General features: G+C 46.7%; 1 pseudogene; it reads left to right on the top strand.

Annotated features, from left to right (window-relative positions):
- LOC115331054 overlaps positions 1–15056 on the top strand; it is a 29440-nt pseudogene extending 14384 nt beyond the window's left edge.
- The last annotated feature ends 1486 nt before the right edge of the window (positions 15057–16542 follow it).

The raw sequence follows: 16542 nt of genomic DNA, 5'->3' as shown, positions 1-16542 counted from the left end.
GCCGGTGACCTTGTCGCCTTGCCTAGTCTGTCAGCGTTCAGCTTCCATTGAGGGCCTCAGAAAGATAATCTCCTTTCTTGAAAGCGAAATGGACGGGGTGGTTATGTTTTTCGGGCTTGTCGCCATCCGATAAGCCTCATTATTTCATTATTTTCTGTCCCCACTCGCTGGCAGTGGCCTCCCATGGCTGTCTAAAGGCCCGTTCACACATTTGCGTTCGGAGCGACCACTATGCTTACGAACGAATGCAACCGCTGCGACTTCAACGACAACTGTGCGCGACGTGTACACACACATGCAACCGCATGCAACCATACGAAGCAACAGCCAATGACAAACGAGCTTCAGCTCTTGCTCCTAGCCAATAGGAAGCGACCCAGCTGCGCTTACAAACATGGCGGACGGTTTCGTGCCCGACGCAGGGTAGCGGGGTCCTCACCGGAGCAGCCCGAGGGTTCGGCTACGGCGTACAGTCACGAAGATCTGCTGTGCGCCTACAGTAGCTGTGTAAAGGCTGGTTCAGACATCTAAAACGAACCCGTTATCCGCGACTGCGTTCGTTGTGACCAGAGCGACCGGAACGATCGCTCTGCGCCGCGCGTACTCCTGCTACCACTGCAACAAGCGACAGCGGGTCGGCAGCACGGCGACCGCCTCTCCGTTGCCGTCAGCTGTTTCAGCGGTGCCTCCAAAAAGAAGGGGACGCGCTGCCACTCACTTGCGTAACAGAAAATAGACAGACCGTCTTCTATGACCTCAAGCTTTATTACTCTTTATTTCAGGATACGCTTGCAGGGTAGTGCATTAAAAAAAGAAAAAAAGATGCAGTACGCCGTCTTGGACGATCACGACTTTAATACACGACTTTGCCAACAGTACAAATTTCGCCACACGCCTTTTTTACGATTATAAAAGACGATGTAATCTTAGCAACGATATAGCAACGTAGAAACATAATTTGACAGACGATGCGAGCGTTCAGGATTGCTAACACTAATCACCTTTTTCGGGCGATGAAAACGAGTAAAAAATTCGCATCCTTTGTACGGTACGCACCAGTAATACCTTGAACTTGAGCACACGCAAGGAATGCGCCAAAAAAGAAATCCGGGTGATGTTTGAGGACACAAATGCTAAGAAAGCACCACTGTAGTCGAAGTAAACAAACACGACGGCACGGGCGTTTCTGCTGTCTTGAGAGTGCCGCCACGAGATCGCCGCACAAGTAGGTGGATCTTCTTTTCTAGTACGTGCTGGGTTATCCTTACGACACACGACGAAAATTCAGTCAAGGATAGCCCTTTTACGGGGAACGATGAGCCTTCACCACACCGTCCTGCCGACGATCACCACCGACGCCATGTTTGCAAATAGAAGGAGCTTGGAACGACCGGCATGCAACGCGCGCGACCGAGCTCCTTGACCTGTGATTGGTCTGTCGCTCCCGTCGTTCCCGAACGTAACGAAAAAGTTCAGCCCGGCTCAACTCCTTGCGTTGCGAACGAACACGAACGAAACGACCGTTTGGCGCTTCGTTGCTATGGTAACTTGTCGCTCCAACCGGTTGCATTCGTTCGTAAGCGTAGTGGTCGCTCCGAACGCAACTGTGTGAACGGGCCTTTACCGGTGAATTTAGGAGCGCAAAAATACTCCAGAAGCCGGGCGAAGACATGATAAATGTAATAACAAAAACGGCTTGACATCACAAAAATAACAATTTAATTAAACGTTTCGCCTCCCATGCGGGAGGCATCTTCAGTAGAGCGCAGAGCGAGTGAGAGTCGCAGAAAAAAGTTCGGCTATTTAGGCATAAAGTTTGTGTACACATCCGGCAGGGGGCCACGGTTCTTGTTTACCAGCGATAAATCACTTCCGCGTTTGTCGTTCTGGATGAACCAAGATTCCAGCAGCTTCCTCAGTCCCCACCTTTTATCCCTCGCCTTGTCAAAGTCAAATTGGTGTCCTGACGTCCAGGCATGGTCGACGAGTTCGGACTTGAAGCGGGCGGCGTTCGTGGAATTGGCGACATCCTGTGCGTGTTCTTTTAGTCTTGTTTTTCTTTTTCGTTCCGTCTCTCCAATGTAGGAAGCGTCACATTCCTTGCACTGCACCTGGTAGATCACGACCCTTTCTGCCTCTGGCGGGGTCGGGTCTTTTGGCTTGGAGATAATATTGGCAATTGTTCTGTAGGGTTTGTATACAGTTCGTAGCCCCAACGGCCTAAGGGCGCGTCCCAATGCCTCTGAAACCCCCTTAACGTACGGGATGCACACGACGTCACGTGTTCGTTCGGCTCGATCCGGGCGCCGACGGGACATTTGTTTCTTAACGCGAATGATAAACCGGTCGGGGTAGTTACGTTTCTTCAAAGCCTCCCGCACATGGCTAAGTTCTTGATCGCTAAGTGTTGAGTTAGATGGAACTGTTTCTGAACGATGAAGGCAACGATCTTACAACTGAGCTTTTGTGTTGAGTAGGGTGATGAGAGTGGTAGTCAAGAAAGTTTTGTCTGTCACATGGTTTACCATATACGGATGTCTCCATCTTAGAGAAAGATTCACTAGTTCTATGGACACGCACATAAAAAAACGGCAAGGTACTATCGGTTTCATGTTCGCAGGTGAACTGAATTGAGGGGTGGACACTATTCAAATTGCGGTGAAAATCGGTTACGTTCTCTCTGTTAACTATTACAAAAGTGTCATCGACATAGCGACGGTAGAACTTCACGGGGAAATCAATGCCAGACATTACCTTTTCCTCAATATATATATTCCATGACGAGATTCGAGACGGTTACGGAAACTGGACTCCCCATAGGGCATCCGCTGACCTGATGAAATATGTCCCCATTAAAACTAAAATTACACTGGTTGAGACAAAAACGCAAAAGGAGTATAACGTCATCAACTAGGAGGGTTGTGCGAGTGGACAACGACTGGTCTGCCAACAACCGGTCACGGGCGACATCAACCGCCAGGGTGTTGGGGACATTCGTAAATAATGAAATCACATCAAAGGATACCATAGCCTCGTGCGGTAGCAGGTTCTGAGCGCGTACAAGTTCAACAAAGTCACGGGAATTCCGGACGCTAAACTCATTGTTTCCCGTAAGAGGGCTCAGAATCATAACCAGATATTTGGAAAGGCTGTAAGTGGATAAACCAATAACATATACAATAGGGCGTAGGGGGCAACCCGGTTTGTGAATTTTGGGGAGTCCATACATCTTGGGTGTCGCGGCGTCAAGGGAGAAGAGACGACGGTATAGGTCGTCACTGATGCGTCCTTTCTTTTTTAGCTCTCGAAGGTGGTCAGCTAACTCTCTTTCGGACTTAGCAGCGGGATCTCTTGATAGCCTCACGAAATAGCGACTGTCATTTATAACTTCATACATCTTCTTCATGTAGTCATCCCTATCAAGCACAACGGTTCCTTTTCCTTTGTCGGCCTTTCAAATCATGATGGAGCTGTCTGACTTCAACTCATTAAGAGCAATGCGTTCTTGTTGATCTAAATTTGACCCGGCCGGTTTCACATTGTTCGAAACACTGACAACGCGGCTTCTCGCGAGATTTACCCCTGTGACATCGTGCACATGTCTGAGTTTCTCTTCAATTTCAATTATGAAGTCAGGTTTTGGAACGTACCGTGGAGCAAGGGCATAGTCCAGTCCTTTGGATAGCAGAAATTGCAAGCCAGGGTTGGTAATAGTAACATAAAATACGTACGGCAGAACTCCCTGCCATAAATAAAACGATTTGGCTAACGCCAATTTAACGCGAAATAGGTGCAAAGAGTTTTGCGATAGGAAGCGTAAACCGAAAAAAAGGAAAAAAAAAGAAAGAAAAACTGAAGGAAAGGAGAAATAAAAAAAAAATCTGGTGACGTGGCAAAAAAAAAATTCTGTTCATGTCATTTTTCTTGTTACGTGACCAAACAAAAAAAAAAAAAAAAAAATAAACGAAGTAAAAAAAAGAACACGAGAAAAAAAACCAGCCCGGTTTCGAAGCTAGGCCCGCTTGATCGTGAAACTAGCGCGCTGTCCGTTGCGCCAACATAACTTTTTTTTTTCTTTCTTTATTGCAAGTTGCGCCAACATAACTCCGCCTGTAATGCTCACGCATTCTCCCATCATAGGAGAAAGCTTAGTTGCCTTCGTAGTTTTTCATGCATGTGTTATTTTTATTTGTGGCAAGAGTTCACGTCCAGAATGCTTTTAGAGTTTTCGAGCAAAACGAGTTTTCTTCATGCGAGTCACCTTCTAGAACCAGTAGACCGCACTGGGTCGTCCGGCTAATCAAGCAGCTTTTTTCAAATTCTCTAAAGTGCCCGTCCTCGGATCTGAGGTCGCCGTTTGACAAGCTTAACTTTCTTCCACCTTTTAGCCGGAACCCCCACCGCAGCTTTGTTCCGTCCCCACTCCCTCTCGAGAAGATGGCTCGCCCCGAGGCTAATCCCATTCTCTAGACGCTCTTTCCACCCAACGATGGCCCTTTCCCTCCCCGTCCCCTAGCTTCGGGAGAGAAGGTTCTTCTCTGTAGAACGTCCCGTTTGTACACCGGCCTTTAAAGTTCAGATTGTCCTGTCTGTATCGTCCCTTTTGTGTCTCCACTTTTTAATGTTGAAAAAGTATCAACACGGTAAAATAGTACAATTTCCGGGATTTTATTTTCATTCCCCATGCGTGATGCGGGAGCCGCGCCACGGAGCCCCGGTCGTTTCCGCTCTTTGTTATCGCTAGGATTTGACAGTGCTCAATCACAATGCAAGACACGCACAGAGCCACGCTCGCTTTTGCAATGCGCCGCCTAATAATGATATCTCTTGTGGAAACGTGCGTACATCCGTCTTGCGCAGTGTTAGCTCAATGGCAGCACTTTCTGTAAAGGCGGATTCACACCGGGGATGTAAGCAGTCGAGCGATCCAACTAAATCGCATCGCAAAAAAAAAAAAAAAAAAAATAGAAGTAATTAGTTGGTCAATTTGGCGTGCGCGATGAGCGAGTCCAACGCCTTCGTTGGCGATTCGCTTCTCAAAAACTCTCGCTCCGAACGCCGTTGGTTGGCTCGGCCTCTCCGCGACTAGAGTGCATCGTAAAAAGTCGGGTCAACAAGCGACTGCTCAAAACCCGTCACGTTTTGCCCGCGATGGTCGCTTTTGCGATGAAAGTTATGGCGCGACTAGATCGCATCGCCGGTGTGAACGCGCCATAATGTCGAACTAGTCTCACGGCGCGCCCCGATATTGGCTTGTGTACCTACGCGCGAGTGCAACCTCTGGCACAATTTATTTGCGTTTGCAAAGCCTGCTCCAGATGCGTCAAAACATTCAGCCAACCTTTGGACTGCAGAAATCAAGAGACACCAAAAATAGGATAAAGTTGCCAGCCGAATAAAACTTGATTTCTATTTAATTAAGATGAAGACCACCCGCGTACATCAAATATTTCATCAGCCGAACTCCAAGGCAGTAAGCCTAGTTCTGGCACTTGTTTGGCAACTTTGGCCCGCAGCTGCCAGATCACAGCCAAACTATCGGGAAGCGAAGCCTAACTTGGGCTCTCGTTTGGCGACTTGGGCCCAAAGATGCCAGATCTCAACCAAACTACAAGGTAGTAAGCCTAACTCTGGCACATTTGTGGCGATTTTGGCCCGAATGTGCCAGGTGACAGCTGAACTGTCAAAAAGTGAAGCCTAACTTTGGCATAAGTTTGGCGATTTTGGCCCGAAAATGCCAAAGCTCTGCCGAACTACAAGGTAGTAAGCCTAACTCTGGCACATCTCTGGCGATTTTGGCCCGAATGTGCCAGGTGACAGCCGAACTGTCAAAAAGTGAAGCCTAACTTTGGCATTAGTTCGGCGATTTTGGCCCAAAAATGCCAAAGCTCTGCCGAACTACAAGGTAGTAAGCCTAACTCTGGCACATCTGTGGCGATTTTGGCCCGAATGTGCCAGGTGATAGCCGAACTATCGAAAAGTGAAGCCTAACTTTGGCATTAGTTTGGTGATTTTGGCCCAAAAATGCCAAAGATCTGCCGAACTACCGGGCAGTAAGCCTAAATCTGTCATTTTTTAGGCGATTTGGGCCCGAAGATGCCAGACGACAGCCGAACTACCCGGCGGCGAAGCCTAAGTTTGGCACTTGTTTGGCGAATTAGGGCCAAGATACCCAGACTGTTGCCAAGGGAGGTCAGGTTTGGCACTACTTTGGCTTCTTCGGGCTTCTTAATGCCCTAAACTGCCAGACGCAAGCCAAGTTTTGGCCCAGAACTCGGTGCTGCCTGGGATGTTAGGTCTCTTTGAATCTTCGGAACTGGTTCAAGTAGTGCGGGAACTGGCCCATATGATTCAACCGGAAGTTCTATGGTGAGGCATGGTCAGAGTCCTGCACTTCCTCTACTGGGACTGAACTAGTGCAGATCCAGTTCAGCCAGTTCCGACGAATCGAACAGAGCTATTGCTAGCTGCAACTTCCGTTGGGAAGTCACACTTCCAAATCGCGTAACTCGGGCATAGTTCTGGCACTCCCTTCCTTCCTTTTCATTTTTAGCACTGTCAAAGCTATGGAGTTTGTACAGGCAAGACCAGCGGCAAGAAATATATTGCACATATTCCTCTAACCAGAGGGAAGCTTGGAACAGTGCGATAAAGTCGGTTTCTTCTTTTCCCCGGTATGGCGGGAACAAGCCAGATAAAAATTAACCAGACATTACCGGGTTTTGGCAAGACTGTTTTTAAAATACTGACCTTTATTGGTTGAAACTCTATTTCCGAAAATGGATTCGGCATACTTGTATCGGTTTAAGCGTATGGGAACTGAGAGTGCAAAAACTGTTGTGATTGAAATACGATCCGAGATAGGTTAATATAAAAACAAATTGAGTAAAACTGTTACTATATAAACTTTCTTAATTTTCCTAAATAGGCCCGACATAGAGCAAAACAGTATCAACTTTTTACCATCATATTTTCATTTTTATGTTACCAGGCGAAGTTCAACCCCGCCCCGCGTCAAATAGGGAAGCTAGTAGGCGAATGTTTTAGCCCTGGAAGGGGGGTCACAGTGCAGTGCCGCTGCCTGGGGGTGCATTTATGCCATTGCAGCAGTTTGGACACTTTATTACCTTTTTTTTTTTCTATTGCTGAAAATTGCATGCACTTTGGCCTCTCTGGCCAAGTACACAGCTTTGTCCAAGTTTAATCTATGTCAACATTTCAGACATTTGTAAAAATTTAAAGCACTTTCTAAACTATATGCATGGCGGGCACGCTGGTGTCTTTTTCATATATTTTTCAGCTGTACTGGATGCATTCCAGTCCCAGATTTTAAGGCAGGAGTGTGTGGTGCCACAAGCAGTTTCTAATGCTGTAAGTACTGCAGTGTATTATACTTGCCTGTCGTTCACATCGTACTTTGTTTACTAAATAGCTATTATGTCAGAATAATGTTGAGGGGTGATATTTAACCACAGCAATCGCAGCAGAAGTCATGTGTTAAGGGAGACAGCATGTACTGAGTTTGTTCACGCGGAATGCGACAGCACTTTAAGAGGCTGTAACTTCACTAGAAAATGAAATGATGCATGAAACTCCAGTATGAGAAGTCCTCACTGCTAACACAAACAAACATGCCATCACCGACACAACAGCACCAGCTCAGACACCGCTGCGGCCGTTTCCGGGGCTTTTCTCCGCCCATGGAATAGCATGGCATGTGCGCTTTCACTCCTCGTGTGCTCCGCTGACCAGGCATGTAGCCAGGTTCTTGTGCAGGGGGGAGGGCGGGTACCTATGACAAAGTGCCATAGATGGTGGAAGGGTAGAGGAGGCCACAATAAAACCTTTCTGGCTACCTGCTTGCCTGGGACGAAGAGCGAATCTTCCCTGGTCTGACCATGTCTGGAAGAATGGTGAATGCACCGCGTTGAGCCGCTAACCACAGTAGAACTAGGACGTTTTGCTTTCCGGATGGAGAAAAGGATTTCCAGACCACAGGTATTCAAGCTTTAATTTAAAGGCTAACAGGTACCTCCCAGTAAGTTCAGGTAGGTTTCTGGCAGAACTTCAGGGCCTACTGGCATCATCTTGATATATGCCACTATGCCCTGAACATCTGCCAGACAGAACTCCCTCAGGGTTCGAAAGAAAAACTGCAAAAAAAAGTTTGAATTTTTTAATTTCTTATCTTGCCATATGTCTTGGTTCTCCTCCGATAAATTGGTTGGGTAACAATAATTCATGTTGCCAGTTAACAGTGCATATTCGTAGCTCATGTTGTCGGTATGTTTTGTTAGAAAAGTGCTTCTTTCTGTGCTCGCTTCTGTCCATCTTTTAATACAACTCTAGTTCCGAAGTAATGTGCCGTGAGCCCAACTATCCTCTCCATCTGTATCTGCAAAGACCTCCGATACAACAATTCTTGATAATAAGGCAGTGGCACTTTTTTATATTTCTGCGCAGAGTTTGTTCGGCAACATTGTGGTGCCTGCAGCTCGGCTTGCCCGGTTGAGTGACAAGTCAGCGTCAGCCTATACCCAAGAACTGGCAGTGATGGTTTTCGGCAAAGAGACATTGGCTACATGTTGCCTCACTGGCACAGTCAGTGGCAAAGAGGCACTACCTAAGGCCTCTGTAGAGGACATTGTGGGTAATGTCATTTGTATTATTTTGTGAGAATGAGGAAATTCAACCAAAGCAGGCAAACAGGAAAAGTCAAGAAATTTTAAAGAAGTAATTTGGCAGACACCATGACCACTTTATCCTCATCGTCAAGTTGCATACAATGTAATTTTTGTGTCTGCTGTCTGCACAGGTGGGCTAAAACCTGTTTCTGGTTCCCACACATATTTTTTGCCCAATTTTGTGCAGGAATAGCATAAATGTGAATCTTGAAGCTTAGGTAAGATAGAGCTCTTCATGAACGAATAAGGTACAAATCGCTCTACTCAGTAAGAGCAAGAAAGTGCTCTCAAAGCATATGGAATCGCAAACCATTGCTTTACTGTAAAGTATTAATTCAAAGCTTTCATTAATTTTGGTTAATTGCAAATACACTATGGCCAGGCAGGATGCATGTCATATCGCCTGCATTGTCAAGAGGGGAAAATGTGGAAGCATATGTTGCTGCTTAAATGGTCCAGGAAAAACGACAAGTCAATTTGCATGGCCTACTCTTGGTTGGTTAGAGGCCAGTACATGTCTGCGAATCCATAATGTTGGTGTGCTATGCATTATTATAGGGGGCGATATTTTTTATTTGAAATAGATTTTGAGGGAAAATGTGCTCACTCTTTCATGGATGCCGTCTTCACTGCGTTTGTGCGCCTCGGTTGACATTAAATGGCGGATAACCGCAGCAATATTTTGACTAATTAACCAAAATGTAACTTTTTTTATTTTATTGATGCTTTTTACATTGGGACGAAGTGAGTAGTACAAATTTCTACCATTCGTGCTAGTTCCTGCAGATTATGCTAGTTCGATGGCATGCAGGAGATACCTACGAAGCGGGTTTTAATTTGGTTTAATGCGAAGCTGGCTGAACACGAAGGGGTTTCATGAGCCATGTTGAAATTGCAGTTTTAAAGACAGCGATCATTAGAGCCTAACCAACTGAAAACATTCGTGAACCAGCAAGGAGCTCTGAAATATTAATCGGTCAAGTTTTGTGTTTTCTTCGTCCGATTCCAGACAAATGTGCGGTAAAGGCGACGGAAGCTATGTACTTATGAGTGCATAAAATAGTGACGGAGACCTCCCGACAATGTGTCCTTCGTGGATGGGCCGACGTCACACCTCTAAGCTACTGACGAGCGCCCAAAACCGCTTAGTCACTCCACTTTCCCCGCTCCTGCCGTGAGTGGTTCTTGATTGGGGCGAAAAAAGCGCAAAAGTTGATAAATAAATATCTCAAAGCCCCTTGCTGTTTCGTGAATAGTTTTGATTGGGTTAGGCTATTATAATGACTACCTCTAATACAGAACCGTTAAAAAGGTAATTCACGGTTTTTAGTTAATTAATAAAAATGTTGCCACGGTTATCCACCGATGTGATGCCCGCCGAGTCGCACGGCACTCTAAAGGCTGCATCAACGTGGCAGTGAGCTCCTTTTTTTCTAAAAACCTGTTGATTCAGAAATATCACTCGGTATAGCTGACATAATGTGACAAAGTGATGCTTTATTTCTCATTTCAGACCACGTCGTCCAAAAGTTCCCCGGGGAAACGACTGGCACTGTGAGAGCATACTTACGTCGCAAATGCAACAACATGGACTACGCCTCGAAAAATCAGAAATATAGAATTTAGCTACATTGTGCGCCACGGAAAGTAGCGTTATTTAATTTCTCATTAATTATTTTATCTAGTCATTTTTACTATATTTATCAATGGGAAAGTCTCCTTTTACTGCAAATATAGCTTTCATTTTCCCTGAACTGTATTTCTTACCCTTATTGAAGAATAAAAGTTTACTGTAAAAAACTGTTAGCACTATTCGGAAGCAATACGATCGGGAGCGATTGCACCAAGTGCTTGATGCTGCTGATGCAAAAGCATGCACATATCTTTGTTTTCAAAGTGCACCGCCACTTGCATGCTGTCTCATAGGATAGTAGACAAATTAGGTTTGTATGATAATCCAGTGTTTTTTTGTTGTTGTTTTTTTTTTTTTTTTAATGCAGGTCTCGGCGCACTAAATGCTGTTTCAGATATATGCCTCCACAGCAAGCAAAAGGACAGGAGGCCGAGGAAACCACGGCTAATAATACACCATAAGATACTCCACCTTGCATAGTCACATGCAGCGCAAATCAGCTTCTGAACCGCATAAGCGAAGTGGTGTTATGAATAGCAGCTCGCTGTGAAAGCGTCTGGAGAAATCGGCGCCTTCACCGAGTGTTTCATGGTGTGGATTTATCTTGCAAAACTCTAAAACATCTCAATTCACGTGAAAAGAGCTTGACCATTGCAACATTGAACATGCCAACACAGTCGATCGAGATTTCCATCTTCCGATGGTGGCGCCCCTGCATTAACATCAATTAAGTTGTCAACGGCGTTTCTGAACATTTCACAAGTATGGAGCTATATGTCATGAAATTTCACAAGTTGGAATCCAGCCGTTCATAGAAACACCTTTGAAAAGTCAGTTTTTTAAATGCAGGCGCCGATTTTTCTGGCCAATTAGAGACCGCTCTTTCCATTCAGATCGCCCCACATACAAGACGTCCCAGATAACTTGCACCATGTTTAGGAAAACAACGGAGCGCTCTGCAGGAGTGAAATCAACTGTCGTTAGCAAACGTCTTGAGAAAGTGCACGGATTTTTTTAATGCGCCTGGTTATGTAAATAACTAAGATTAATGAGCTAACCTTTCAAATATTCTTTTAAGGGCCAAGATGTCAATTGTAAAGTTGCAGGGCGCATTGAGAAATACCCAATTAAAGTGTTTGGAACATAATACATTTTCGTGCTTTTTTGCGGCCTTCAAAGAACGCACATTCGCGGCGCGCTCGCACGCCGTGATTGGGGAAGCGGGTTGTCACGCGGCATTTTTTTGTATTTCGCGGGCGTTTTTTTGAAGGCTAGGAAAAAGGAGCATGCAAAGTGCACCTTGTTGAAAATGGTTTAATTGGGTGTTTCTTAATGCGCTCTACAACTTTCCATTTCACACCTCGGCTTGTAAACGAAGATTTCAAAAGTTAGCTTGTTACTCTTAATTAAATAAATAGGCGCACTAAAACAATTACGTGCAATTTCGCAAGAGACTTTCTAACAGCGTACAGTTGGTTTGACTCCCGCAGAACGCTCCGTTTTTTTTTTAAAGTTTGGTGCAAGTTATCTGGTACACTCCGCATATATGTACTGGTAGTGTACATTTAGTACACTAAAAGCATACATGTAGTGCACTAAACGTGCACTCATAGTATGCTAAAAGTACACTCGAGGTGCACTTATGGTATACTGCATATGTCCTTGGGGTGTACTAAAACTATACTATATTGTTTCATAAAAGTGTGAAACTAGTACCATTTCAGTACATACCCTAAGTTCACTATTAGTATACTTTCAGTATACTGATTTTGACTGACTTTTCGCTAAGGGCACTCCCGTAGTCTCCAGCGGCTCACTTGACTGTCAGCGCACCAAACGGCTGTCGTGAAGTTAGTCTCGGCTTCCTGTTTAGGCGCTTTCTTTCACTACATGACTAGAGACATAGATAGCTGCTATACGAATGGTTGGATATCTAATATAATTGATTTCGTTCGTATTAGGCCGCAGCTTACACCAACTAGTCTGCCGTAACTACCTAAAATTTTGAATTTAGGTAGGAATCTATCGCTTAAATGTACGCGTGAACTCAAAATTTCAGAGCAGACCCTGAAGAATATGCAAATAAAATTAAGACCTCTTCACTGAACAGAGGAAAGAAGGGGAAAACCGTACGAGAGTTGAGTACAGCACAAGCATTAATTGACCCCAAAGGACAACCATAAGAGAGATAAATGGTCTGCAGGCGTTCGTGGAAATGTGCACTACAATTCACCGCAAAGGCGAGTAAAGCAGGAACTACGAGGGCGAGCTCGACACTTCAAACGAACCTGCAATGTACACACGATCGTGAAGTGAAAGCGTCGTTCCAGAGAACACGTTCGTGTTTGTAGCGTCAGCTCGCTTGAATATATAGGAAACAGAAAATAGCTTTCGGCGACGCAGCTGACTCTCAAGAGCCGGAAACGCTCTCCAGGTGATTGTGCTTTTACCGTCTCACCTTCGCCACAGAGAAAGAACGTCGAGAAATCCACTCAATGACAGCAACAACAATCCGGATCCGTCCCCCGCCACCTTAGCTGTGGTTATGGCAGCTGCCAGGTCGTGCGTCTTGCCCAAGTCCAGTCGCAGTCGTTGTCATACTTCTGAAAACGTTCGAAACTACTAATTGTTTTAGAAATAGATCAATCAAAGTAAAACTATTCCTTATTGGTACAAATATAACGACTATAGAAATAATCAGGCACCGGTTCGCCAGCTAGCGGGTGTTGTGAATCCTAACAGCTGGGCCGCAATAGGGCTTCAGCGGCCACTTTTTACGTTTACTATAACTCCATGGCCTGGCGCCCCCTCGCCCAAACATTCGGAGCTCGGGCGAAAAAAAAAATAAAAAAACGCGGGAGAGTTGCCGGTGCTTGCCTAAGCACGAAATTGCAAATATGTGGTTGTGCTACTCGAGAAAAATACGTGGACGGGAAGGAATACGCGACGTTTCGGGCGGACGCCCTTCTTCAAGTGATGGACGCGAAAAACGGCGAGGAACAGGCAAGGGTCGTACACGTAACAAAATAGGGCTACTACATTGGCCGAGAGGGAGCGGAAGGTGAAACCGTCAGAAGACGGAGCGCAACTTCTGCGCTTGTCATCTAACGCAATAAATAAAAAATGAAAAATCCAGTACGCGCAAGTACTAGGGCATCTCGAACCTGCCTTATGGCGTCCTACGAGAGAATACGACACCCAGAATGGTCCTCGAAGGTCTCCCGCCGCCACAACTACGACCACAGCGGTTACGATGAGCGGACGCGCGGTTCAGGATCGGTTCGAAGAAGCCCGCCACCCTGGGTGTCGGGTGATGGGTGTTAACTTCGGCGCCGTTTGTATCAAAAAGATAAAAAAAGAAAAAGTTTTGTAAGCAACAGAAGGGACAATTATTGCTATTCACTTTGAGTGTTAATTTATTTGCCTCCAAGTCGACAGGCCTACCCAGTGCCGAAACCGCCTACACGGGAAGGCTGTTCGCAAAACGGCAGGAAGACGCCAACTACTCCCCCCCCCCCCCCCCCCCCCCCACGCACACACACACCGCCCCCCCCCCCCCCCCCCCAAAAAAAAAAGGGAGAAAACGGGCATTTTGAAACATTCTGGGGGTATTTTGTAAATTTTTATCTTGCTTAAGGAAGTGGCAAAAGAAGATCGAATAAACTTCTTTCCCGTTCACATGGCTATATGTGCGGGAAAAAAAGTTTGATGAAAAGCACAAGTGGAAACCGCAAGCCAGTTCCAAGTTTCGAAAAAAAAAAAAAAAAAACTGGAGTTGCATTGAAATTTTTTTTTTCTTTCTGGAATTATTTGTTTGCAAACTGTTATACGTAACCTGCGATATGAGTAAATATGTCATTCCTCTTAGGATATTAAAGAATTACTTTATAAACTGCTGATTTCCCTCACGGAGCCTTATTCTCGTGCACAGGCGATGGAAATCACCGAGGGACCGGTTTATCCGGTACGTGGCCGAGTTGGCAAAGCAACAGAGGAGCGGTGCTGGAGCAGAGGACGCCATTTCCGAGGTCACGCTGCCCTACTTCGACCATGCGCTCTTACTGAGGGACACCGTCGCCCATCGCCAGTACACGTTTTTTTACATTTGTGGAGTTCTTCCTAGAGGGGGACATACAGAGATAAATCGAGGCCTTTTATGGGCATTTTTAAGGGATGCAGTACAAAACATGTTTCCTGGAATACTTTTATGCAGGACCTCTGGAAATATGGCCGTGCAGGTGGTGTACGAAGGGAGAGGCATCCTACAAGATGACTGTGCGGAGGACCTGCTGGAGCGCACTGCTGACCTTAACGAAGCACCGGATCCAAGCGGATATGTGGACACGGTGATCGTGGAGGACGTGCAGTGCACAGACAGCCCTGCAAGCACCTCGAGTGCTGCCAAACAGGAGCTCTTTGGAATGTGCTGAGGTGCCAGCGAGCCCCAACACTGCTCCCAGGGGTGCTACCAACCCGGCAAAAAGAACGATGAGCTTTTGTAGTGCTAAATATTAACGCCTCCCCCCCCTAAAAAAAAGGTGCAGGATCCGGTTTTGGAAGAACTGGAAGATATCAATAATAGGCCAAAGAGACACCAGGATATAGACTCGCACGAGTACTTCCTGCTGTCGCTGGGCGACCCAGTGCAGCTAGTCGATATTTTGCGGGTCCTAGACATGCGAGCAGAGCTTTTAAAGGGGGTAAAAAAATACATGCCAGGAGCTGCAAAAATTGGCTAAAAGCTTTTTTATGTGTCTATGAAAAAAATAACATAAACTTATCGTAATCATTTTTAAATGTTTTTAACATATTTTTTCTACGTTTTTTACATTGTTTGTTTCATGTTTAAATATAGCCTGTGTTTTTCTAATATTTTTTTATGTAATTCTGTGCAAATTTTGGCGTGTGCCATTTATTCTGGGTTAGAGCGCACATACTATACATGTCTAAAAGTAGAAATTTTACCCAGTTCAGACTATACAATATTTTTTTCTAGATTGTCCACTGTTACAAAAGATGGGAGTTCATGAATAACATAGTCTATTCATGTTGTTTTATGTACGATGCAAGCTTCCTCGTAGGCTAATACAGCAGGTATTTAGGGAAGGGGTGCTGCGTACGATACTTTTAATGCGCTAGTGCTGGTACATGAGCTGACCTTTGTGGGTCGCCTGTCAATTCCCGATCAGGCCGAGTTCTACTCGCCCCGAGGAAGTCACACAAGGAGCGCTATGATGGACAAACACTTTATCGATACTTAAGTTGTGCTGCGGGGGCCAAGGCTGCCTTGTGGTCCGGGTCTTCCCTGGGCTCGTTCCGTACCGCCTCTTGCGTTCGTCACGGCTCTTCCAACTCTGTTCACGCGCCCTTTTCCACGAGCCTCGCCCCTTCGTCTTCCTCTCTCCTGGCGCCGTCTTCTACACGCAGTCCGCTCACTGTCCCCCACACTCCCCTCCCTTCAAGCTTCGGCTCCCCGAGGGCTCTGGACGACTGGTGTGGATGGGTTTTCTTTGAAGTATTCCTCCAGTTCGTACATCTCCTCGTCGCTGGTGCCGGTAGACGCGGATGGGGCCGCAGCTGTTAAACGGGAAGCTTGTGCCGGAGGGGCCGGTGCGCGCTCGGTGGAGGGGCCGGGGGCCTGGTCCCGGCCGACGGGTATGTTTTTTTCCTCGTCGACCGGAGCAGGACATGGTGTGTTGACCCGGTCGGCTTGAGCTGCGCCAAAGGCCGCTGGGGCAAGGAACTCTGGCCGGTTCCGGCGGAGTAGCTGGACTGCCGCCGCAACGGAGGCGGGACGGCCCATCCTCTTTAGAAAGTCCCCATGCCGGTGGCTGGCTTCGTGGGTGTCCTGGTGGATGACAGGGACTTGGCACAGCCAGCAGGCGTCTGGGTCGTCTTCCGAAAGCGAGAAGGGCGGTAGGGTATGTCCCTGGAAGGGCTGTGGGATCTGGGCGGGCAGCTGGGAAGGGTTTGGACGGGGCTGGTTTCTCCATCACACCCTGGACACGAAGTGGACGGCCTCTTGGCCGTCCTGGGCCGTCCAGGTGGCCACGGTGTGGCGAGGTGGCTTGCGCCGGGCTGGTTCTCCAGCCGCCGTCGAGACCGCTTCTCCTCGTGGGGTGGATTCTCGTCTGCCCGCCTGGTCACTCGAGGCTCTCCGGTGCTCCACGTCTCCGCCGACCTGCCTCTGTTGATATGATCGAGGCCAGGGTTGATCACCCCGCC

This window comes from Ixodes scapularis, unplaced genomic scaffold, assembly GCF_016920785.2.
Source record: "Ixodes scapularis isolate PalLabHiFi unplaced genomic scaffold, ASM1692078v2 ptg000476l_1__unscaffolded, whole genome shotgun sequence".
In the NCBI taxonomy this organism is placed as follows: domain Eukaryota; kingdom Metazoa; phylum Arthropoda; class Arachnida; order Ixodida; family Ixodidae; genus Ixodes; species Ixodes scapularis.
Note: the sequence above shows the minus strand (reverse complement) of the source record. Positions and strands in the feature narration are given on the sequence as shown.